General features: G+C 35.6%; 2 long non-coding RNA genes across 2 annotated transcripts in view; one reads left to right on the top strand and one right to left on the bottom strand.

Moving 5' to 3' along the window:
• The window catches only part of LOC137205690 (uncharacterized), a 149,346-nt gene extending 135,800 nt beyond the window's left edge, over nucleotides 1-13,546 (top strand). The window contains exon 3 of the long non-coding RNA XR_010934259.1: nucleotides 12,472-13,546. This is a non-coding gene — a long non-coding RNA (uncharacterized lncRNA). The remainder of the gene's footprint in view (nucleotides 1-12,471) is intronic.
• LOC137205689 (uncharacterized) overlaps nucleotides 3,967-24,902 on the bottom strand; it is an 85,956-nt gene continuing 65,020 nt past the window's right edge. The window contains exon 4 of the long non-coding RNA XR_010934258.1: nucleotides 3,967-4,086. This is a non-coding gene — a long non-coding RNA (uncharacterized lncRNA). The remainder of the gene's footprint in view (nucleotides 4,087-24,902) is intronic.

Below are 24,902 nucleotides of genomic sequence, written 5' to 3'. Positions count from 1 at the left end.
AGCTTTGGGGTTTTTTTGTTCTTCTTTCTCTAATTGCTTGAGGTGCAAGGTTAGGTTGTTTATTCGAGATGTTTCCTGCTTCTTAAGGTGGGCTTGTATTGCTATAAACTTCCCCCTTAGAACTGCTTTTGGTGCATCCCATAGGTTTTGGGTCGTTGTGTCTCCATTGTCATTTGCTTCTAGGTATTTTTTGATTTCCTCTTTGATTTCTTCAGTGATCACTTCATTATTAAGTAGTGTATTGTTTAGCCTCCATGTGTTTGTATTTTTCACAGATCTTTCCTGTAATTGATACCTAGTCTCATGGCGTTGTGGTCAGAAAAGATACTTGATACAATTTCAATTTTCTTAAATTTACCAAGGCTTGATTTGTGACCCAAGATGTGATCTATCCTGGAGAATGTTCCATGAGCACTTGAGAAAAATGTGTATTCTGTTGTTTTTGGATGGAGTGTCCTATAAATATCAATTAAGTCCATCTTGTTTAATGTATCATTTAAAGCTTGTGTTTCCTTATTTTCATTTTGGATGATCTGTCCATGGGTGAAAGTGGGGTGTTTAAGTCCCCTACTATGAATCTGTTACTGTCGATTTCCCCTTCTATGGCTGTTAGTATTTGCCTTATGTATTGAGGTGCTCCTATGTTGGGTGCATAAATATTTACAATTGTTATATCTTCTTCTTGGATCGATCCCTTGATCATTATGTAGTGTCCTTCTTTGTCTCTTTTAATAGTCCTTATTTTAAAGTCTATTTTGTCTGATATGAGAATTGCTACTCCAGCTTTCTTTTGGTTTCCATTTGCATGGAATATCTTTTTCCATCCCCTTACTTTCAGTCTGTATGTGTCTCTAGGTCTGAAGTGGGTCTCTTGTAGACAGCATATATAAGGGTCTTGTTTTTGTATCCACTCAGCTAATCTGTGTCTTTTGGTGGGAGCATTTAGTCCATTTACATTTAAGGTAATTATCGATATGTATGTTCCTATTCCCATTTTCTAAATTGTTTTCTGTTTCTTGCCTAGAGAAGATCCTTTAGCATTTTTTGTAAAGCTGGTTTGGTGGTGCTGAACTCTCTCAGCTTTTGCTTGTCTGTAAAGGTTTTAATTTCTCCATCAAATCTGAATGAGATCCTTGCTGGGTAGAGTAGTCTTGGCTGCAGGTTTTTCTCCTTCATCACTTTCAGTATGTCCTGCCACTCCCTTCTGGCTTGTAGGGTTTCTGCTGAGAGATCAGCTGTTAACCTTATGGGGATTGCCTTGTGTGTTATTTGTTGTTTTTCCCTTGCTGCTTTTAATATGCTTTCTTTGTATTTAGTTTTTGACAGTTTGATTAATATGTGTCTTGGCGTATTTCTCCTTGGATTTATCCTGTATGGGACTCTCTGTGCTTCCTGGACTTGATTAACTATTTCCTTTCCCATATTAGGGAAGTTTTCAACTATAATCTCTTCAAATATTTTCTCAGTCCCTTTCTTTTTCTCTTCTTCTTCTGGAACCCCTATAATTCGAATGTTGGTGCGTTTAATGTTGTCCCAGAGGTCTCTGAGACTGTCCTCAGTTCTTTTCATTCTTTTTCTTTATTCTGCTCTGCAGTAGTTATTTCCACTATTTTATCTTCAGGTCACTTATCCGTTCTTCTGCCTCAGTTATTCTGCTATTGATCCCATCTAGAGTACTTTTAATTTCATTCATTGTGTTCTTCATCGTTGCTTGTTTCATCTTTAGTTCTTCTAGGTCCTTGTTAAATGTTTCTTGCATTTTGTCCATTCTATTTCCAAGATTTCGGATCATCCTTACCATCATTATTCTGAATTCTTTTTCAGGTTGACTGGCTATTTCCTCTTCATTTGTTAGGTCTGGTGCATTTTTATCTTGCTCCTTCATCTGCGGTGTGTTTTTCTGTCTTCTCATTTTGCTTATCTTACTGTGTTCGGGGTCTCCTTTTTGCAGACTGCAGGTTCGTAGTTCCCGCTGTTTTTGATGTCTGTCTCCAGTGGCTAAGGTTGGTTCAGTGGGTTGTGTAGGCTTCCTGGTGGAGGGGACTAGTGCCTGTGTTCTGGTGGATGAAGCTGGATCTTGTCTTTCTGGTGGGCAGGTCCATGTCTGATGGTGTGTTTTGGAGTGTCTGTGAACTTCCTGTTTTGCTAGTTGTTTGGCATAGGTTGTCCAGCACTGTGGCTTGCTGGTCGTTGAGTGAAGCTGGGTGCTGGTGTTAAGATGGAGGTCTCTGGGAGATTTTCGCCGTTTGATATTATGTGGAGCTGGGAGGTCTCTTGTTGACCAGTGTCCTGAAGTTGGCTCTCCTACCTCAGAGGCAGAGCCCTGACTCCTGGCTGGAGCACCAAGAACCTTTCATCCACACGGCTCAGAATAAAAGGGAGAAAAAGTAGAGGGAATTAGTAGAAGTATGAGGAAAGAAAGAAGGAAAGGAGGGAAGGAAGGAAGGAAGAAAGAAAGAAAGAAGCAAAGAAGGAAAGAAGGCAAGAAGGAAAGAAGGGAGGGAGGGAGGAAGGAGGGAACAAAGGAAAAAAAACAAAGAAAGAAGATACAGTAAAAATAAAAAAAAAATTCTTATTTAGAAAAAAAAAAGGGATGGATAGAACCTTAGGACAAATGTTGGAAGCAAAGCTATACAGACAACATCTTACACAGAAGCATACACATACATCCACACTAAAAGAGGTTTGGGATTATTGGTTGTCTTTATGTATTCCACAGATGCAGGGTATATCAAGTTGATTGTGGAGCTTTAATCCGCTGCTTCTGAGGCTGCTGGGAGCTATTTCCCTGTCTCTTCTTTGTTCTCACAGCTCACAGGGGCTCAGCTTTGGATTTGGCCCTGCCTCTGCGTGTAGGTCGCTGGAGGGCGTCTGTTTTTTGCTCAGACAGGACGGGGTTAAAGGAGCCGCTGATTCGGGGGCTCTGGCGCACTGAGGCCGGCGGCGAGGGAGGGGCACGGAGTGCGGGGCGGGCCTGCGGCGGCAAAGTCCGGCGTGACTTTCCACCAGCCTGAGGTCCGCCGTGCGTTCTTCCGGGGAAGTTGTCCCTGGATCCCGGGAACCTGGCAGTGGCGGGCTGCACAGGCTCCGCGGAAGAGGGGTGTAGAGAGTGACCTGTGCTCGCACAGAGGCCCCTTGGTAGCGGCAGCAGCAGCCTTAGCGTCTCCCGCCCGTCTCTGGGGTCCGCGCTTTCAGCTGCGGCTCGCGCCCGTCTCTGGGGTCCGCGCTTTTAGCCGCGGCTCGTGCCCGTCTGTGGAGTTCCTTTAAGCAGCGCTCTTAAACCCCTCTCCTCGCGCACCAGGAAACAAAGAGGGAAGAAAAAGTCTCTTGCCTCTTCGGCAGGTGCAGACTTTTCCCCGGACTCCCTCCTGGCTAGCCGTGGAGCACTAAGCCCTTCAGGCTATGTTCAAGCCGCCAACCCCAGTCCTCTCCCTGGGCTCAGTCCGAAACCGAAACCCGCGCCTCAGAGCCTCAGCTCGCAGCCCCACCCGCCCCGGCGGGTGAGCAGACAAGCCTCTCGGGCTGGTGAGTGCCGGTCGGCACCGATCCTCTGTTCGGGAATCTCCCCGCTTTGCCCTCCGCACCCGTTGCTGTGCACTCCTCCGCGGCTTCGAAGCTCCCCCCTCTGCCTCCCGCAGTCTCCGCCCGCGAAGGGGCTTCCTAGTGTGTGGAAACTTTTCCTCCTTCACAGCTCCCTCCCACTGGTGCAGGTGCCGTCCCTATTCTTTTGTCTCTGTTTTTTTTTTTTTTTCTTTTGCCCTACCCAGGTACGTGGGGGAGTTTCTTGCCTTTTGGGAGGTCTGAGGTCTTCTGCCAGCCTTCAGTAGGTGTTCTGTAGGAGTTGTTCCACGTGTAGATGTATTTCTGGTGTAGATGTATTTCTGGTGTATCTGTGGGGAGGAAGGTGATCTCCGCGTCTTACTCTTCCGCCATCTTCAAGGTCCCCCCCGTAAATTTCTTTTATACCTAGTTTGTTGAGAGTTTTTAATCATGAAAAGGTGTTGAATTGTGTCAAATGCTTTTTCTTCATCTATTGAGATGATCATGTGATTTTTACCCAAGGTTGATCACGAGGAAATAGAAAATCTGAACAAATAACAAGTAAAAAGATTAAATCAGTAAACCCAGGACCACATGGTTTCACTAGTGAATTCTAACAAATATTTAAAGAATTAATACCAATCTTTTGCAAAACTCTTCCAAAAAACTGAAGAAGAGGAAGGCTTCCAAATTTATTGTATGAGACCAGCATTACCCTGATACCAAAGTCAGACAAAGACCACTACAAGAAAACTACGTGCCAATAATCATGATGAGCTTAGATGCAAAAATTCTCAACATTATAGACCAAGTGGATCTCACAGACATATTCATAACATTTCATCCAATGGCAGCCGAATGCACACCCTTTTCAAACACACAGAACATTTTCTAAGATCATATGTTGAAGTCTCAACAAATTAAAGAAGACAAATTATATCAAGTATTTTTTTTTGAGCACAATGGTATAAAACTAGAAATCAATAACAGAAGGAAAGCTGGAATTCACAAATACATGGGAATTAAACAACACACTCTTGAGCAACCAATAGCTCAAAGAAGAAATCCAAAGAGAAATAAAATCTTCAGACAGATGAAAGTATCTTAAGACAAATGAAATACAACATAACAAAACATATGACGTATAGAAACAGCAGTTCAAACAGTAAAGTTTATAGTGATAAACACATACATCAAGAAAAAAGATACATCTCAAATAAACAACATAAATTTATACCTTAAGGTACAAGAAAAAGGACAAAGTCCAAACTTAGCAGAAGAAAGGAAATGATAAAGATTAGAGCATAAATACATGAAACAGGAAAACAGTAGAAAAATTATCAAAACTAGGAACTGGTTCTTTGAAAATATAAACAAAATTGACAAATCTTAGGTAAAGACCAACCAAGAAAAAAGAGAGGACCCAAATTAATAAAACTATAAGTGAAAGGAGAGATATTACAACTGATACCACAGAAATATAAAGGATCATAAGACTACTATGAACTATTATGTCAATAAATTGGATAACCTAGAAAAACGGATACATTTCTAGGAATATACTACCTACCAAGACTGAAAAAAGAAGAAACAGACAATCTGAACAGACCAATAATGAATAAGGAGAATGAATCAGTAATCAAAAGCCTCTCAAAAAAAGAAAAACCTGTGGCCAGATAGTTTTACTGGTGAATTCTACCAAACATTTAAATAGAGCTAGTGTTAATCTTTCTCAAATTCTTCCAAAAAATTGAAGAAGGGACACTCTCAAATATACTTTATGAGGCCAGCATTACTCTGATTCCAAAGCCAAATAAAGACACTAAAAGAAAACTACAAACCAATACACCTGATGAATATAAATGTAAAAATTCTCAACAAAATTCTAGCAACCTGAACTCAACAGCACATTAAAAGGATCATACACCATGAACAAGTGAGATTTATGCCTGAGATGCAAGGACAGCTTAAATATACACACAAAATTAATGTGATACACTACATTAATGGAAGATTTTAAAGTCCAATGTAGCAATTTATTTTCTCTTCCTGTTAGAAAATATTCCAAGGAAATGTTGCCTAATCCAAGGACACAAAGATTTTTCTACTGTGCTTCTTTAAGAAGATTAATGATTTAAAATTTTACATCTGGGTTGATGATTTAATTTCTGTATACGATACAATGTAGGATTGACATACATTTATTTATTTATTTATTAGTGTTCAATGTTTCCAGCACGAATTGTTGAAAAGACTATACTTTCTCCACTGTGTTGCCTTTGTATATCTACTAAGGATAAATTACCTGTAGATACGATTTTATTTTGGAGCATTCTATTCTGCTCCATTGATCTATGTGTCTCTCCTTTTTCTAGCTCCTATATTTGTTACTATATTCGTCTGTAGTTTACATCTCATGTTATCCCATTGTTTGGTTTTTATGTCAGGATAATACTAGCCTTATAACATGAGTTAGAAATTGTTCCCTCCACTTCCATTTACTGAACGTTTGTAATTTTTTTGAGACTAAAGAAATGGGTGATAGAAGCTACTTCAACATATTGGAAAATCAAAGCAGTGAGTACACTTAGGATCTAACCCCTTAGCAAATTTCAGGTGTACAATAGAGTACTGTTGACTATAGTCACATTGTAGTACATTATTTCTCTAGAACTTATTTATTTTAAATAACTGAAACTTTGTACCCTTTGACTAACATCTCTGATTTCCCTACCTCCCCATGATGGATGTAAATTAGCTTGATTGTAGTGATTACTTCACAATGTATACGTATATTGAAACACTAAATTCTGCACTTTAAATATATACAATTTTTTTTGTCAATTATACCTTAAAAATCTGGATTTTTTTTAAAAGAGAAAAAAAATCAAAGGGGAATTGTTTTCATTTTTAAATGAAATGTAATATATTACTTCAAATATATGTTTAACATATGTTTAATGTATATGACTTCCTACTTTGATTTAGGAAGCAGTTAGAAATTATTCTAATAAGCCTGGGTGTAATGATTTCATAGCTTCCAGTTTCTACACTAATATCTCTGCAATTTTTCTTTGGAGAGTAAAAAAAAACGTAAATATAGCTGTTAATGAAAAACCGTGTTTAAGTACCACATGCAAAGCTCCTACACACTTGTAAATTGGTAGTGGTTGTGAGAAGTGTCCTCAGAAAAAAAATGTGAAAAAAAAAGAGATTACCAGCTTTATGCAATTTTTCTCCTTTACCAAGAATTGAAACGTTAAGTAAAAAGTAATGTTAAAATTGAAGAAGTTCTTTTGATACGAAACTATGGGGAAATTTATTTTAATTGGAATGGCTCGGACATATCCCTTAATATTCTTACCAGCATATTATTTATTTTAGGGATTTAACTCTTAAACAATTAAGGCAAATATTCATAATCATTTGCACTCTTCTAGACATAGTTACTTTCTCAACGAACATGAGAATAATAATCATTTTATTAACATTTGATTTATTCATGAGTTTACTTAAAAAGCACCAAGCATAGTGCCTCCACTATAGTAAGTTTGCAAAATGCACTAGCCACCTTGCCTCTCTTAGCAGATTTCAAATAATTTTCACACACTAGGCACCATTTCTTACAATAATCTTTTGGTGTAAGGAAGAAAGGAATAATTAACATAATTTACAGATGATAAAATGTCTAGATATAGAGAGGGGTACATATTCTGGCCAATGTTAAATGACTGTTAACTATATTTTAATATACAATAATTCAACTTATTAATACATTAATACTATTAATGTATTTTCTCAATTCCAAGTGAAGACTAAAATATTAGGCAACGTGAAAATGTTAAGACACTGAATGATAAACTAGAAAACATATATAATTACAGAACATAACAACAGTTTAAAAGACTGATCTTCAAATCAGCACGTGTGAACCCCAGAGGGTAAAACATATGTTCCATTGGGATGTGATGATAATAAGAGCAGCTAGCATTTGTTGAATTATTATTCTAGGCATGAGATACATATTTGCTAATGTAATTCTCACAACAACCCTAGAGTATAGGTACTTTATTTCAGATGAAAAAAAATTGAAGCACAATAGACAAAATTAAAAAATAGAATTTCAATGAATATTTATTACCAATAAGAGTAACACATAGTTTTAATTATATTCAGTATTTGTGTCTATAGTAAAGCATGTGACTTTTAAGTAGTAAACATTTATAATTCATAAATTTATAAAATGTTTTCTTAAATATGTGATCAAAATTTTGGAGATTACTGATGAATTATTTTGGAGATGCTAGTTCCATTTAACCTAAGGGAAAAATACTTAACCTGTCTTCCTCACATCTAAAATTGCTATGACTATTCTAATCAAAAACTAAATGAGTTTAAAATGTTCTCATGAATACTATTTTCACAAGGTTCAATGGTAACTTAAAAAGGCCAAATTAAGAAGCTCTAAGATGCCGGTAAGAGTTTTATGGGCTTGGGATCAAGAAACTAGTCTTAGTTTCAGTTTTGTTGTGTCTCTATTTTGCTGAAGTTATTCTTAAATTAGAGTGCATTCACTATGGCTCCTCAAAGGTGATAGGAAAATAAAATTCCATAGTTAAAATGAAGGATTTGGGGATACAGAGACTATTTTCTCTCCCCAAGAATTTAATGGTCTGCTGTATTCAAAGTAGAATCGCTTCCTACTCTTCCAGTAGTCAATCTCAAAACATGCCTCCCTCCTTTTTTTTTTAACAAATATTTATTGGGGGCCTACTGTGTGTCAGGTAATTCTTTTTTCCCCAGTTTTATTGAGATATAATTGACACTTGTAATTTGTAACTATGTGAGGTGACAGATGTTAACTAAACATCTTGTGGTAAACATTTTACAATATATACATGTATCAAATGTTGTACACTTTAAACTTACACAATGTTATAAGTCAATTGTATCTTAGTAAAACATTCGCATTTTTAAGGTTGACTATTCCCACTATGGATAGATTACTGCAGTGGTTAAAATATTCCAGTTATTTCCAAATTTCTTCTATCTGAGTATAGTTCTCTATGTATATTAAGTATCCTTACGTATATTAAGAATTTTTCCATTGCTGATGAAATCAAATATTCCTGAGGAAGGGTTATATTTTAAGGAAATTCTCTTTTATTCATAAAATTATATTTGCTTAAAAACTTCAAAACCCTAGTAAGTGCTGTGGGGAATAAGAAAGAGAAAAAACTTTGTCCTGATATCTAATAAAATTATAATCTTGTAGGAATGGTAGGTGGATAATATGAGATTTTTCTCTAATGTGGTATATCAGTAGAAGTAGAGTTATGGGAGGTTTCCCAAGAAATCAAGCACAAGATTGAGGAAGGATTCATGTGGAAAATGTATCTGAGTTAAAGGAAAAGGGTAATTGGACAGAGAAAAAGGGGATGGGATTTCAGAAGAAATGAAATGAAGTGGGACATGAAGGTAGGAAATTAGAACGTTTCACTTGATAATAACAATATACACTAATTTCCTTACAATTTAACTTACTTACAAACATACACATTAACTGTAACCACTGTTCATAAAATTTCAAAAACATTAATCTTATCATTATAACAGCCCTATGAAGCAGATATTAGTGAATATATTAGCTTTGCTTTATAGTAGAAGAAATTTAATATTTTAACTAATTGTCCCAGGTTACACAACTAGGAAGTGTGTAACCTGGGACTGAAGTTTGATCCCAGACAGTTTGGTTTCAGATTCTGTGTTTATAGGAGTGACCATATAATTTATCTTCCAAACTGGGACATTTTGGAGAGCAAAGCAATCCTTTACTAACAATTAGCAAGGCACAATAGGTGTAAATCAGGACTGTTTAAATAAGCAAGGATAAATGGTCATCCTAACTCTAAGACCAGTAGAGCAGATAATATGAAAAATGTATTTTCTCTCCCTCATATCTCTGGTGTAAATGCTAACTGTTACATTAAAACACAAAGGCAGTCCAATCCTTTTTAGTTTTTCTTGGGTCAAATATATATTTAAAAATTTAGTGAAGTCTCTTACCAGAAAATGAACATGTGTATATGCATGCATGTGTATTTGCAAATATACGTGCATAAAATTTCTGGATATCCCGGACTCCTCAAGTCCATTCACTCTTGTTCCTCAGAGGGGCTCCTGACTTCACACAGAGGTTATGATTTAGACACAGAAAGTAGTACAGTCTTGTCTGTCTATTAGTTTATGACTTGTTAACTGTAAGATTGCTGAATTATGACTGAAAAGTTTTGACTTGCAGTTTGCACAAAATATATTAAATATTTCAGATTAAGGTTTTTAATGAATTGTAGTCAGTGAAAAATACATAACAGATTTTCTTCCTTCAAGATGTGTAACATTTTGAAAGTCTGAACTGTGTACAGAATAACAAGAAGATGCAGTTTAAAATGAGTATAAGCTTCTATGATTATTACCCCAATATTTGTTCTAAAAAACTAACAGCTTTTATATCCCCAAAATTACCTTCATTTTTCAGGGGTGAATTTTTTTTTTCTGCATATTGAAAGAGATCCATAGTGGTGCAAAAAACAAAACAAGACAAATTACTATGTCTAAGAAGAAATGAATGCTTGTTAAACTAATTCTTTGATTTGTAGTAGACCATCAACTTGAGATATACTGTCAAATTTTACAGGCATATTTATTAGTTATATCCATATACAGCCACTTTTAAAGTAATGCAAATACAATTTAAACTGGCTGATATGACATTTATAGACCTAAATAAGGATCAAAAATTATTAATGCCAAACTTGAAGGTTATCTTTCAAAGTTGATGGAGAATATCAATGCCTATGTGGAAAAAATGGATTAAGATCATTGGATCAAACTCAGAATCAGTACAACTCAGTCAAAATAGAGATTGAGATGAAACGGACTTTGCATAATTCTGCAAATCTGAAGGCAGTGTTACTGTTCAGGAGCACCAACTCTGAATGAGGATGTGGCTTTTCTGATGCCAAGTTTGGCTTAAGAGGGTCATGGATACCTCTGAAATTCCCTGAGAGTGTCAATGCATAGGCTGTTTGTGACAGTTCTTCATGAACATGAGTTGTTTAGCTCCATGTTTCAAGGGACAATGGCACACTAGGACCTATCTTGCATTTATGTTTTCACTGACAGCTGCTACCCCTCCTTAGCAACTCCACTGAGAGACGCTCCACTGAGAGAGATTGCCTCTGCTCCTGATACATGTGGCTATTTCATTTCCAGTGGAAGTGTATACATTTAGGCTTGAAAGCTTAATATAATTTTATATAGATAGTTGCTTATGGTCCCTTTCTGTCAATATATTACACTTGGAAAGTATAATAGTTCCAAATGTTGAAAACATTTTTTAAAAACCTATATTTCTTTTAAAATCTTGTTGATAAAATAATTTTGAAATTGAGAAATCCTTTAAAGAAAGACTGTTTTCACCATAAGATAAAAAAATGCTTTTAATTAACCATAATGCTGTTGAAGTTCTTAAATAATTTCTTTTATATATGCTAAACATTTCCCTTGAAAACTCATATGCTCCAGTGCATTTTAAGGTTTTTATTTTTTAAAAAGTACAACAGTAAACATATACTCAATCTAGATTAAATTTCAGCAGTTCCAATTCAGGAGAACTGAATTGCTGACTTTTAATATACAAACTCCACGATTACTAGAAATGTTTGAGAGAAATTATATCTCCCTATTTATAGTATTAGTTGTCACTATAAAATAATGAAACTACTTTTAAAATATATTAGAACTTGAACATTTCCAAAGGTACTGGTCCATTCCACTTACCTTGGAACCATGCTATCATTGTACAAAATAGTTTAATAAGTGCTCTTGGGGATTGCTGCTTCCTCTTTATGTCTAGAATGATAGCAAATCTTTACCATTTAAGGATTCATTTAAACTTTGAAAATAGTCAGAAAATCATTTAGAATTAATTATGCTGAATGAAAATTGTGATCAAGGAGAGTAAAATTTCAGTATTGTTTAAAGAACAGTTTTAAAGATAGCATGTCATGAACTAGAGTGGTTTTAAGGTGAAAACACCAATCTATCAGACCCTAAACAAGACTGAAAACTCTGAGCAGGATGAAAGCTAACAGATCTCAACTCAGGCTGCACTTAAGAATCAGGTGAGTAGTATTTAAAACACATAGCTACTGTGACCATTCTTGCTTTTGCTTTTGTTTCTTTCTTTAAAATTTAATCCTAAGGGTCAGTATATTTTTGAAAATTTATTATTATGGATAAAATTGCTACACAGTGGTTACATTTATGAGAAGTTTTGTTTGGCTATGTGATCTCAATAGTACATGTGAAATACTAGGAGTTAAATCTCTTTGCTGCACTGAGATGTCTGAGCAGAACAGTCAATTACTACATGGTTCAATTTCAGGCACAAAAAGGGCCCTGATGCCAACATTTCATTCTACTTGCTTTCCTACTTTTTAGAGGATGCTTAAACAATCATTAACATTTTACCACTTCAGTCCTTAGTATTTTGATCCTGTTTAAGAAAACATATCTTTGGGGTTGGGACATGCCGTTTTCATGTATTATTAGAGGACACATACAAAACACAATCACCCATATAAACCAGCTATCTGAGAAGTGCTTTTGCTGGGAGAACATATGCAGAGATAAAGAACAAATTAAAATGAAAATCTAATAATAAGAAATTGATAGTTGGAAAATTTATCACCTCACCTTTCTTCCTATTATAAGAAATTATAATAGGAAGTTTTGAACTCCCACAAAAAATATGATTTAAAATTCTTCCCAACTTTAGACTGTGTATATAACTTATTGATTTTAAAACTATTAACTTAGGGGACTTCCCTGGCGGCACAGTGGATAAAAATCTGCCTGTCATTGCAGGGGACATAGGTTCGAGCCCTGGTCTGGGAAGATCCCACATGCCGCAGAGGAACTAAGCCCATGCGCCACAACTACTGAGCCTGTGCGCCACAACTACTGAGCCCACATGCCACAACTGCTGAAGCCCACGCACCTAGAGCCCATGCTCCGCAACAAGAGAAGCCACCACAATGAGAAGTTAGCTTACTGCAACGAAGAGTAGCCCCCGCTTGCCGCAACTAGAGAAAGCCTGTGCGCAGCAACGAAGACCCAACACAGCCAAAAATAAATTAATTTTTTAAAAAAAGATTTACTTAGAAAGGATTTTGGAATATGATCAATAAATATTTAAGAAAGAAAAAAGAAAAAAGAAAAGAAAAAAAGAAAAAATTCTCACATCCTACAGATGACAGATTTCTGAGAGTACACATTTTACTTTTTTGTCAAAATTTAGTCACTTTATTCTCCATGTACCCTTTTAAACGTTTAATATTTTTGGTTCATGTTTTTATTATTTAAACTTTCCCTTGCATAAATGAAAATTCACTTTTACTTTACTATTCAATATCTCTATATTTTATATTTGTAACTAAGATATTTTGAAGGTTATAGGCCTGATAATAGTCATTTAATTTACAAAACCATTCTTAATTATGTTTCTAACTATGAATTTTTGTGACATTCTATTTCACTAATTTCTATCTTAGATGACAATAAAAATATCCCCTTTTATTCAATTCCTGCAATCTCTGCCTTATATACAGAGGAATTATATCTACTTGGAGTCACAAGAATAAAATATTTCAACGTCACTTCCACTTCTACACATACTTGAGTAGCTGGTAACAAACTTGCCCTCCCACCATAAATAATCAGATATTTGGACAAAATGTTCTCAGTCATAGGACAATAGGTAACAAAGACTGTGATAATGAGCTTTGTATGTGTAGAGCTGGTTTATTTTGATGTTTTAAAGAAAATCTTACTCCAATTCAATGAAATTCAAACTTTCTAATGTTAAAGACCTTGTAGATATCTCTTTTCTTTGGACTATGTACTCCTTTCTAGTCCATCTTACTGGCCCGAAGAGCTTTGGTATCAGTATGGTTATGGTCGTAATAAACTCTCTAAACATTTACTATGTCTTTGGAATCATTGTTCATAAATACTAGAAATTGCTTTTCTAATCATAATATTAGAACATTATACATCTAGAATCTTTAGCAATTAGTTTATTATTTTCTGTTTTATATTTGGAGTCAAATACATTTTAGGTTTTATACAGGATTTACTCTTTAACAATGTAATGAATACCATGCTGACTGACACTTTCACAGAAAGTAAGCTGATATTTATCGCATTTTGGCACATTTTCATGCCCAAATGATGACGTGTACAGGTTTTCCCCCATGAAGATTTTAAAGAGAACCATAAACAAGATGAAAAGATCCTCAGAATGGGAGAAAATATTTGCAAATGAAGCAACAATCTCAAAATATACAAGCAGCTCATGTAGCTCAATATCAAAAAAACAAACAAATCCGAAGATGACATACAGATGGTCAACAAACACATGAAAGGATTATCACCATCACTAATCATTAGAGAAATGCAAATCAAAACCACAGTGAGGTATCACCGCACATGGTCAGAATGGCCATCATCAAAAAATCTACAAACAATAAATGCTGGAGAGGGTGTGGAGAAAAACGAACCCTCTTGCACTCTTGGTGGGAATGTAAATTGATACAGCCACTATGGAGAACAGTATGGAGGTTCCTTAAAAAACTAAAAAGAGAACTACCATATGACCCAGCCATCCCAGTACTGGGCATATACCCTGAGAAAACCATAATTCAAAAAGATACATGTACCCCAATGTTCACTGCAGCACTATTTACAATAGCCAGGACATGGAACCAACCTAAATATCCATTGACAGATGAATGGATAAAGACGTGGTACTTATATACAATGGAGTATTACTCAGCCATAAAACGGAATGAAATTGAGTCATTTGTCGTGAGGTGGATGGACCCAGAATCTGTCATACAGAGTGAAGTAAGTCAGAAAGAAAAAAAAACAAATACCAAAAATTAACGTGTATATATGGAATCTAGAAAAATGGTACTGATGAACCTAGTGGCAGGGCAGGAATAGAGACAGACATAGAGAATAGACTTGACACATGCTAGTGGGAAGCTGCTATGTAGCATAGGGAGATCAACTTGGTGCTTTGTGACAACTTAGAGGGGTGGGATGGGGAGGGTAGGAGGGAGGCCCAAGAGGGGGGTGATATAGGTATACATATAGCTGATTCAGTTCGTTGTACAGCAGAAACTAACACAACATTGTAAAGCAATTATAACCTAATAAAGATGAAAAAAATATTTTTAATTTAAAAAAAAACATTTTAAGGCAAAATTAAAATGTCAAATGGTATTGTTTTTAGAAAACTAGAAGAAAAAATTTTGAATTTACTTGTTTTTGTATCATCATATATATCTAATGTCTGGCATGTACCAAAGGCTAATCTTGAGCATTCTGGAGTGTGGAGCTATTACCTAATAACTCTGTATTTAAGACAGGAGAAACTTGTATAAGTTAATACAGTTAATCCGAATCACTGATATTGTAATGTTCTCAAATTCCACCCCCCCAGAATATTTTCAGTATTTTTTTAGAATGAAGTGCATTTTATTTAATGTTAATTCTTTGAAAATGTTTGCCTCTCAAATAACTGGCCACTCTGATTAATTAAAATACCTAACATTATTAACTCTAACAGAGCTTATTCTATATTTTTCAATAAACTAGTGATTTAATGTATTATTTAGAGTTTTTACACTTTTGTAGGGATATTATAATTTATAACTAATGATTATTTATACACATATACATGTGTAGACATGTTTGCTTTTTAGCTCATGTAAGCATATTTATCTTCATATATGTATATAAGTGTATGTATGTATATATGTATGTGTGTATATATATCCATGTGTATGTATGCAAGTGTGATTGTATGTATTTACAAATATATACACAATGATGAAAATAGGGCATGATATGTTCAGTATGCCTTTAGAATCGTGTATATTATTAATACATATATTTTATTATAGTTTATATAATGCAATTCACTGGCCAGACACATTTAACAAACCATAAGAATAAACTATAAAACTTTGATTTTTAAAGAATTGTGTATGTTACAGAGTCCTACTACATATTTTTTGTCAGTTAACCATGTCTTGATATTTCATAAAACAAAGTTGATTAAATGAACGTTTCCAATTACTGATGCAGTTATTTTTGTGCTTTAGTATTCTTTTGGAAAGAAAAGTGGCACTCTGGAAAGCCTCATGACATATGTCAGGTAACAAAGAGATAATTTAGTAATTTAGAGCATTTGTTTTTCAGTCTGTGTCACCATCTATCCTGTGAACCAAGAAACAATATAGTTGATCCAAAATTAGCCATCCTTTATCTCTCTACTAATTTCCACATCCAAGTCAAACATAAGATATTCTACATTACTTATAAACATATCTCACAGGAGTGCATCAAGTGCACTGTGATCACTTCTGAAGCACAGAAATTATAATTGGATTTATCATGTCCCTATAATTGGCACTTCTTTCTCCAATTATCTGTCCTAATCTAGTTTTCTGTTGGTAATTCTAATACAATATTTAAGAATAGTATGAAATAACTAGCACCATCTGCAGTCCCGAAAAATTGGACCAGCAACCCCTCATGGTTTTTCTGGGACGTCTTTTAAAATATGATGGAAACTATATATCTTCTCTCCAGAAACATCACAAAGAAAAAGTTCCATAAACTACAAGGAGTTTAAAAATGCCCTGAGACCCCTGTAATAATGGGAGGGTCCTTCTGCCCAGGGCACTTTCAAGACAAGTCGATTTACCTGCTGTGCTATATTTAGCCAGTCAAGTAATGCATCAGAAATATGTTCCTCTCAGAAACTTTGATCTATCTTAGGCCAAAATTAAACTATATTATTTGATGACTTTCTATTTCCTTTTCCCACTCATGTTTGAACATGAGGGGAAACCTGAAAAAGACGAAGTGATTCACCTACCAGTGTTTTGCAAGAATTAAATCACTACCAAAATTACTGGAGATTTAAGAAGAATGGAAGTAAAAAATAGAAAACTTCATAAAATATCTGGTGAGAATTGAAAGTTTAACTTCTAGGGAAGAGTTTTATTTGTGGGACAGCCATTGTTGTACTAAAATTCAAAGGCAGATTGCGTAAGAGACCCCAGCAAAGAAAAAGTGATAGGGATTCCATAAGTATGATTTTGGAGAGAGATGGTAGTTACTTTTTTTTTTTTTTTACTTGTGTGTGTTTTGTTTTGTTGAGGAATGCATAATACAGAAGAAAGGAAAATATGTAGATTTTGAAGAATGATTATGAAATAAAAATTCTTATAATTATCCTACTAAATTAGGATATTGATTATTGCCTCTATTAGAGTTCTCCAGAGAAACAGAACCAGTAAATTTAATCAAGGAGCTAACAGACCTATACTCTGAAAACTTTGAGAGACAGACAGATCATGATAAGGAATGGGCTTACTCGATTATGGATGCTGACAAGGCCCAAGATCTGCCGTAAGCAAGGTGGGTGTCTAGCAGAGCTGATGGTGTAGCTCCAGTCTGAAGGCTAGCCAACTTGAAATCTAGGAAAAGCTGATGTTTCAATTTGAGACTGAAGGTAGGAAAAGATCCATGTTTCATATCAAAGACATTCAGGCAGGAGGAGTTTCCTCTTAAAGTAGATCAGCCTTTTTGTTCTATTCAGGCCTTTGACTGAGTGGATGAGGCCCACTCATGCTAGGGAGAGCAATCTGCTTTACTCAGTCTACCAACTCAAATGCTAATCTCATCCAAAAACACCACACCTTCACAGACATACCCAGAATAATGTTTAATCAGATTATCTGGACATCCCATGGCCCATTCAAGTTGACATATAAAATTAACGATTATACTCACAGAAACTTAGTTTCCCTGTGTGTTCCTTTATGCTCATAGTTCTCTGCCTAATGCTGAGAGAAAACCACTATGTTTAAAAATAATTTTGCCTGTTTACTAACTTTACAAAATATATATATTCTTCTATAAATTTATTTTCCCAATATTTGTAAGTTTCATACATATTGATTCTTGAAGCTGTTATTAATTTTCATTGCTATATAATATCCTATTGCATTAATGTACCACCTTTTACTAAGAATACTGCTGTTGATACACATTTGAAAAGTATCCAGACTGGGGCTAGTATGAATAAATCTGCCATCACTATCCTTATACCTTTCTTCTGATGCACATGAAATTATAAGAATTTTAAATAGAAATAAAACTACTGTATCATAGGATATATAAAACTTTAATTTGTATACATGATGTCTATATGTGTGTAGGTCTTTTTCTGGATTATTTTGTTAAAATTATCTGTTTGTATATTATTGTGCAATACTACACTGGTTTAACCACATTTTCTATAGCACATATTTATAGCTGAAAGTATCAATATTTCAAATTTGTTCCCATTAAAGATTTTGGCTATTGATCATTTATGTTTTCATATACATATTAGAACAGTGTTAAATATTTTGTTAAAATTTTGATTGTTGTTTGAATGTATAGATTTACTTGGATACAAATGATATTTACAGTATTAATGCATCAGTCCATAAACACAATACATCTGTCAATTTTTTAATGTTTGTCAAAATTCCCTATGCAAATTTTCTTAGATTTGATTCATGCTGTTTCATTATTTTCATGATTTTCTACAGTTTAATTTTTTTTAATTTGTGAGGCTTAATAATTAAATAAATTTAATTTAATTTGTGAGGCTTAATAATATTCACAAATCAAAGATTCTGTATATTCATGTTTATGGAATAAATTTAACAGACCTTATTATTCTAATAATTTAGCTTTTGATTCTTAACCTTTCCTAATCTACTACAATCCTATTATCTGAATGCTATCTCCTTTCTTCATCTCTTTCCTTCTGGGATCCCACTGACATGAATTAATATTAGACCTCTCATTATCCCACAACGTTCGACACTTGTTTGTTTGCTTGTTTTCCTTAAAGTTTATATTCTCTAAATTTTTGCTTCTCTATCCTAAACTCACTGTCCCTCCTGTCTTCTCCACTGTGCCATTGAGCGCATAGAATGAATTTCTTATATTAGATGTAATATTCTCCATACCAAAACTAGCGATCAGTTCTTTATATGGTTTATATTCCCCCATGAGGACTTCCATACCTTCATCCATTTGAAGAGCACAACATTGTCTTAGGCAGCATAGTTATACCTGCTTTATAGTCTTTAATACTTCCAATATCTGGATTATCTCAGGGTTGGCATCTATTGATTACTTTTCCTTGGAAAAATGGTTGCTTTTCCCGTTTCCTCTTCTTAACATTGTCCTGATAATTTGCAAGTCACATAACATTTTCTTTTTAACATCTTTATTGAATTATAATTGCTTTACAATGTTGTGTTAGTTTCTGCTGTATAGCAAACTGAATCAGCTATATTTATACCTATATACCGATATCCCCTCCCTCTTTCTTCTCCCTCCCACCCTCCCTATCCCACCCCTCTAGGTGGTCACATAACACAGAACTGATCTCCCTGTGCTATGTGACTGCTTCCCACTAGCTATCTATTTTATATTTGGTAGGGTATATATATCAATGCTACTCTTTCACTTCGTCCCAGCTTACCCTTCCCCCTCCCTGAGTCCTCAAGTCCATTCTCTACGTCTGCGTCTTTATTCTTGTCCTGCCCCTAGCTTCATCAGAACTTTTTTTTTTCAGATTCCATATATATGGTGTTTGTTTTTGTCTTTCTGACTTACTTCACTCTGTGTGACAGACTCTGGGTCCATCCACCTCACTACAAATAACTCAATTTCGTTCCTTTTTATGGCTGAGTAATATTCCATTGTATATATGTGCCACATCTTCTTTATCCATTTACCTGTCGATGGACACTTAGGTTGCTTCCATGTCCTGGCTGTTGTAAATAGTGCTGCAAAGAACATTGAGGTACATGACTCTTTTTGAATTATGGTTTGTAAGGGTATATGCCCAGTAGTGGGATTATTGGGTCATATGGTAGTTCTCTTTTTAGTTTTTTAAGGAACCTCCATACTGTTCTCCACAGTGGCTGTATTAATTTACATTCCCACCAACAGTGCAAGAGGGTTTGCCTTTCTCCACACTTTCTGCAGCATTTATTGTTTGTAGATACTTGGATGATGAGCATTCTGACCATGTGACGTAATACCTAACTGTGGTTTTGATTTGCATTTCTCTAATGATTAGTGATGTTGAGCATCTTTTCATGTGTTTGTTGGCAATCTGTATGTCTTCTTTGGAGAAATGTCTTTTTAAGTCTTCTGCCTATTTCAGGATTGTGTTGTTTTTTTTTTCATATTAAGCTGCATGAGCTGCTTGTATATTTTGGAGATTAATCCTTTGTCAGTTGCTTCACTTGTAAATATTTTCTCCCATTCTGAGGGTTGCCTTTTCATGCTGTTTATGGTTTCCTTTGCTGTGAAAAAGCTTTTAAGTTTCATTAGGTCCCACTTGTTTATTTTTGTTTTTATTTCCATTTCTCTAGGAAGTGGGTCAAAATGGATCCTGCTGTGACTTATGTCAGAGAGTGTTCTGCCTATGTTTTCCTCTAAGAGTTTTATAGTGTCTGGCCTTACATTTAGGTGTTGAATTCATTTTGAGGTTATCTTTGTGTATGGTATTAGGGAGTGTTCTAATTTCATTCTTTTACATGTAGCTGTCCAGTTTCCCCAGCACCACTTATTGAAGAGACTGTCTTTTCTCCATTGTATATTCTTGTCTCCTTTATCAAAGATAAGGTGACCATATGTGCGTGGGTTTATCTCTGGGCTTTCTATCCTGTTCCATTGATCTAAATTTCTGTTTTTGTGTCAGTACCATACTGTCTTGACTACTGTAGCTTTGTAGTATAGTCTGAATGCAAGGACCCTGATTTCTCCAGCGCTGTTTTTCTTTCTCAAGATTGCTTTGGCTATTCAGGGTCTTTTGTGTTTCTATACAAATTGTGAATTTTTTGTTCTAGTTCTGTGAAAAATGCCATTGGTAGTTGATAGGGATTGCATTGAATCTGTAGATTGCTTTGGGTAGTATAGTCATTTTCACAATGTTGATTCTTCCAATCCAAGAACATAGTATATTCCTCCATCTGTTTGTATCATCGTTAATTTCTTTTATTAGTGTCTTATAGTTTTCTGCATACAAGTCTTTTGTCTCCTTAGGTAGGTTTATTACTAGGTATTTTATTCTTTTTGTTGCAGTGGTAATTGGGAGTGTTTCCTTTATTTCTCTTTCAGATTTTTCATCGTTGGTGTATAAGAATGCAAGAGATTTCTGTGCATTAATTTTATATCCTGCTACTTTACCAAATTCATTGATTAGCTTTAGGAGTTTTCTGGTAGCATCTTTAGGATTCTCTGTGTGTAGTATCATGACATCTGCAAACAGTGACAGTTTTACTTCTTCTTTTCTAATTTGGATTCCTCATATTTCTGTTTCTTCTCTGAAGGCTGTGGCTAAATGTTCCAAAACTATGTTGAATAATAGTGGTGAGAGTGGACAACCTTTTCTTGTTCCTGATCTTAGTGGAAATGCTTTCAGTTTTTCACCACTGACAGCGATGTTGGTTGTGGGTTTGTCATATATGGTCTTTATTATGTTGAGGTAGGTTCCTTCTATGTCTACTTTCTGGAGAGTTTTTATCAAAATTGGTGTTGAATTTTGTTGAAAACTTTTTCTGCATCTATTGAAATGATCATATGGTTTTTAATCTTTCAATTTGTTAATATGGTGTATCACATTGATTGCTTTGCATATACTGAAGAATCCTTGCATTCCTGGGATAAACCCCACTTAATCATGCTGTATGATCCTTTAATATGCTGCTGGATTCTGTGTGCTAGTATTTTCTTGAGGATTTTCGCATCTATGTTCATCTGTGATATTGTCCTGTAGTTTTCTTTAATTGTGACATCTTTGTCTGGTTTTGGTATCAGGGTGCTGGCGGCATTGTAGAATGAGTTTGGGAGTGTTCCTCCCTCTGCTATATTTTGGAAGAGAAGAGTTTGAGAAGGATAGGTATTAGCTCTTCTCTAAATGTTTGATAGAACTAGCCTGTGAAGCCATCTGGTCCTGGGCTTTTGTTTGTTAGAAGACCTTTAATCACAGTTTTAATTTCATTGATTATGATTGGTCTGATTATATTTTCTGTTTCTTCCTGGTTCAGTCTTGGAGGGTTGTGCTTTTCTAAGAATTTGTCCATTTCTTCCAGATTGTACACTTTATTGGCATACAGTTGCTTGTAGTAATCTCTCACGATCCTCTGTATTTCTCCAGTGTCAGTTGTTACTTCACCTTTTCATTTCCAGTTCCGTTGATTTGAGTCTTCTCCCTTTTTTTACGTGATGAGTCTGGCTAATGGTTTATCAATATTTTTTATCTTCTCAAAGAACCAGCTTTTACTTTTATTGATCTTTGCTCTTGTTTCCTTCATTTCTTTTTCATTTATTTCTGATCTGATTTTTATGATTTCTTTCCTTCTGCTAACTTTGGGGTTTTTTTGTTCTTCTTTCTCTAATTGCTTTAGGTATAAGGTTAAGTTGTTTATATGAGATTTTTCTTGTTTCTTGAGGTAGGACTGTATTGCTATAAACTTCCCTCTTAGAACCGTTTTTGCTGCATCCCAATAGGTTTTGGGTCATCATGTTTTCATTGACATTTGCTTCTAGGTATTTTTTTATTTCCTCTTTGATTTCTTCAGTGATCTCTTGGTTATTTAGTAGTGTATTGTTTAGCCTTCATGTGTTTGTATTTTTTACAGTTTTTTTTTTTCCTGTAATTGATATCTAGTCTTATAGCTTTGTGGTCAGAAAAGAATGTTCCATGAGCACTTGAGAAGAAAGTTCATTCTGTTGTCTTTGTGTGGAATATCCTATAAATATCAGTTAAGTCCATCTTGTCTGATGTGTCATTTCAAGCTTGTTTTTTCTTATTTATTTTCATTTTGGATGATCTGTCCATTGGTGAAAGTGGGGTGTTAAAGTCCCCTATTATTATTGTGTTACTGTGGATTTCCTCTTTTATGGCTGTTAACATTTGCCTTATGTACTGAGGTTTCTATGTTGGCTGCATAAATATTTACAATTATTATATCTTCTTCTTGGATTGATCCCTTGATCATTATGTAGTGTCCTTCTTTGACTCTTGTAACATTCTTTATTTTAAAGTCTACTTTGTCTGATATGAGTATTGCTACCCCAGCTTTCTTTTGATTGCCATTTGCATGGAATATCTTTTTCCATCCCCTCACTTTTAGTCTGCACTTGTCCCTAGGTCTGAAGTAGTGGGTCTCTCATAGAAAGCATGTATACCGGTCTTGTTTTTGTATCCATTCAACAAGCCTGTGTCTTTTGGCTGGAGCATTTAATCCATTCACATTTAAAGTAATTATCGATATGTATGTTGCTATTACCATTTTCTTAATTGTTTTGGGTCTGTTATTGTAGGTCTTTTCCTTCTCTTGTGTTTACTGCCTAGAGAAGTCCCTTCAGCATTTGTTGTAAAGCTGGTTTGGTGGTGCTGAATTCTCTTAGCTTTTGCTTGTCTGTAAATGTTTTAATCTCTCCGTCGAATGTGAATGAGATCTTGCTGGGTAGAGTAAGCTTGGTTTTAGGTTTTTCCCTTTCATCACTTTAAATATGTTCTGCCACTCCCTTCTGGCTTGCAGAGTTTCTGCTGAAAGATCAGCTGCTAACCTTATGAGCATTCCCTTCTATGTTATTTTTGCTTTTCCCTTGCTGATTTTTATATTTTTTCTTTGCATTTAATTTTTGATAGTTTGATTAATATGTGTCTTGGTGTGTTTCTCCTTGGATTTATCCTGTATAGGACTCTCTGTGCTTCCTGGACTTGATTGACTATTTCCTTTCCCATGTTAGTGAAGTTTTTAACTATAATCTCTTCAAATATTTTCTCAGACCCTTTCTTTTTCTCTTTTTCTTCTGGGACACCTGTAATTCAAATGTTGGTGCATTTAATGTTGTCCCAGATGTCTCTGAGACTGTCCTCAATTCTTTGCACTCTTTATTCTCTATTCTGCTCTCCAGTAGTTATTTCCACTATTTTATCTTCCAGGTACTTATCCGTTCTTCTGTCTCAGTTATTCTGCTATTGATTCCTTCTAGAGAATTTTAAATATCATTTATTTTGTTGTTCACCATTGTTTGTTTGCTCTTTAGTTCTTCTAGGTCCTTGTCAAATGTTTCTTGTATTTTCTCCATTCTATTTCCAAGATTTTAGATCATCTTTACTATCATTACTCTGAATTCTTTTTCGGGTAGACTGCCTATTTCCTCTTCATTTGTTTGGTCTGGTGGGTTTTAACCTTGCCTCTTCAACTGCTGCATATTTCTCTTCCCATTTTGTTCAACTTACTGTGTTTGGGGTCTCCTTTTCACAGGCTGCAGGTTTGTAGTTCCCATTGCTTTTGTTGTCTGCCCCCAGTGAGTGAGGTGGGTTCAGTGGCTTGCGTATGCTTCCTGGTGGAGGGGACTAGTGCCTGTGTTCTGGTGGGTGGGGCCGGATCTTGTCTTTTTGGTGAGCAGGGCCACATCCGGTGGTATGTTTTGGGGTGTCTGTGAACTTAGTATGATTTTAGGCAGCCTCTCTGCTAATGGGTGGGGTTGTGTTCCTGTCTTGCTAGTTGTTTGGCATGGTGCATCCAGCACTGGAACTTGCTGGCCATTGGGTGGAGCTGGGTCATAGCATTGACACAGAGATCTCTGGGAGAGCTCTCACCAATTGATATTGTGTGAGGCTAGGAGGTCTCTGGTGGTCCAACGTCCTGAACTCAGCTCTCCCACCACAGAGGCTCAGGCCTGACACCAGGCTGGAGCACCAAGACCATCAACCACATGGCTCAGAAGAAAGTGGAGGAAAAAAGAAAGAAAAAATTAAAATTTAATAACTTTTTAAAAATTATTAACATCAAAAAAAAATTTTTTTTAAAAAGAGCAACCAGGGGCTTCCCTGGTGGCGCAGTAGTTGAGAGTCTGCCTGCCGATGCAGGGGACACGGGTTCGTGCCCCGGTCTGGGAAGATCCCACATGCCGTGGAGCGGCTGGGCCCGTGAGCCATGGCCGCTGAGCCTGCGCATCCGGAGCCTGTGCTCCGCAACGGGAGAGGCCACAACAGTGAGAGGCCCACGTACCGCCAAAAAAAAAAAGAGCAACCAAACCAATAAACAAATCCACCAATGGTAACAAGATCTAAAAACTAAACTCACAGAAACGTAAATATCAGAAACAAATCAGTCACAGACAGG

Source organism: Pseudorca crassidens, chromosome 14 (genome assembly GCF_039906515.1).
Source record: "Pseudorca crassidens isolate mPseCra1 chromosome 14, mPseCra1.hap1, whole genome shotgun sequence".
Taxonomy (NCBI): Eukaryota; Metazoa; Chordata; class Mammalia; order Artiodactyla; family Delphinidae; genus Pseudorca; species Pseudorca crassidens.
Note: the sequence above shows the minus strand (reverse complement) of the source record. Positions and strands in the feature narration are given on the sequence as shown.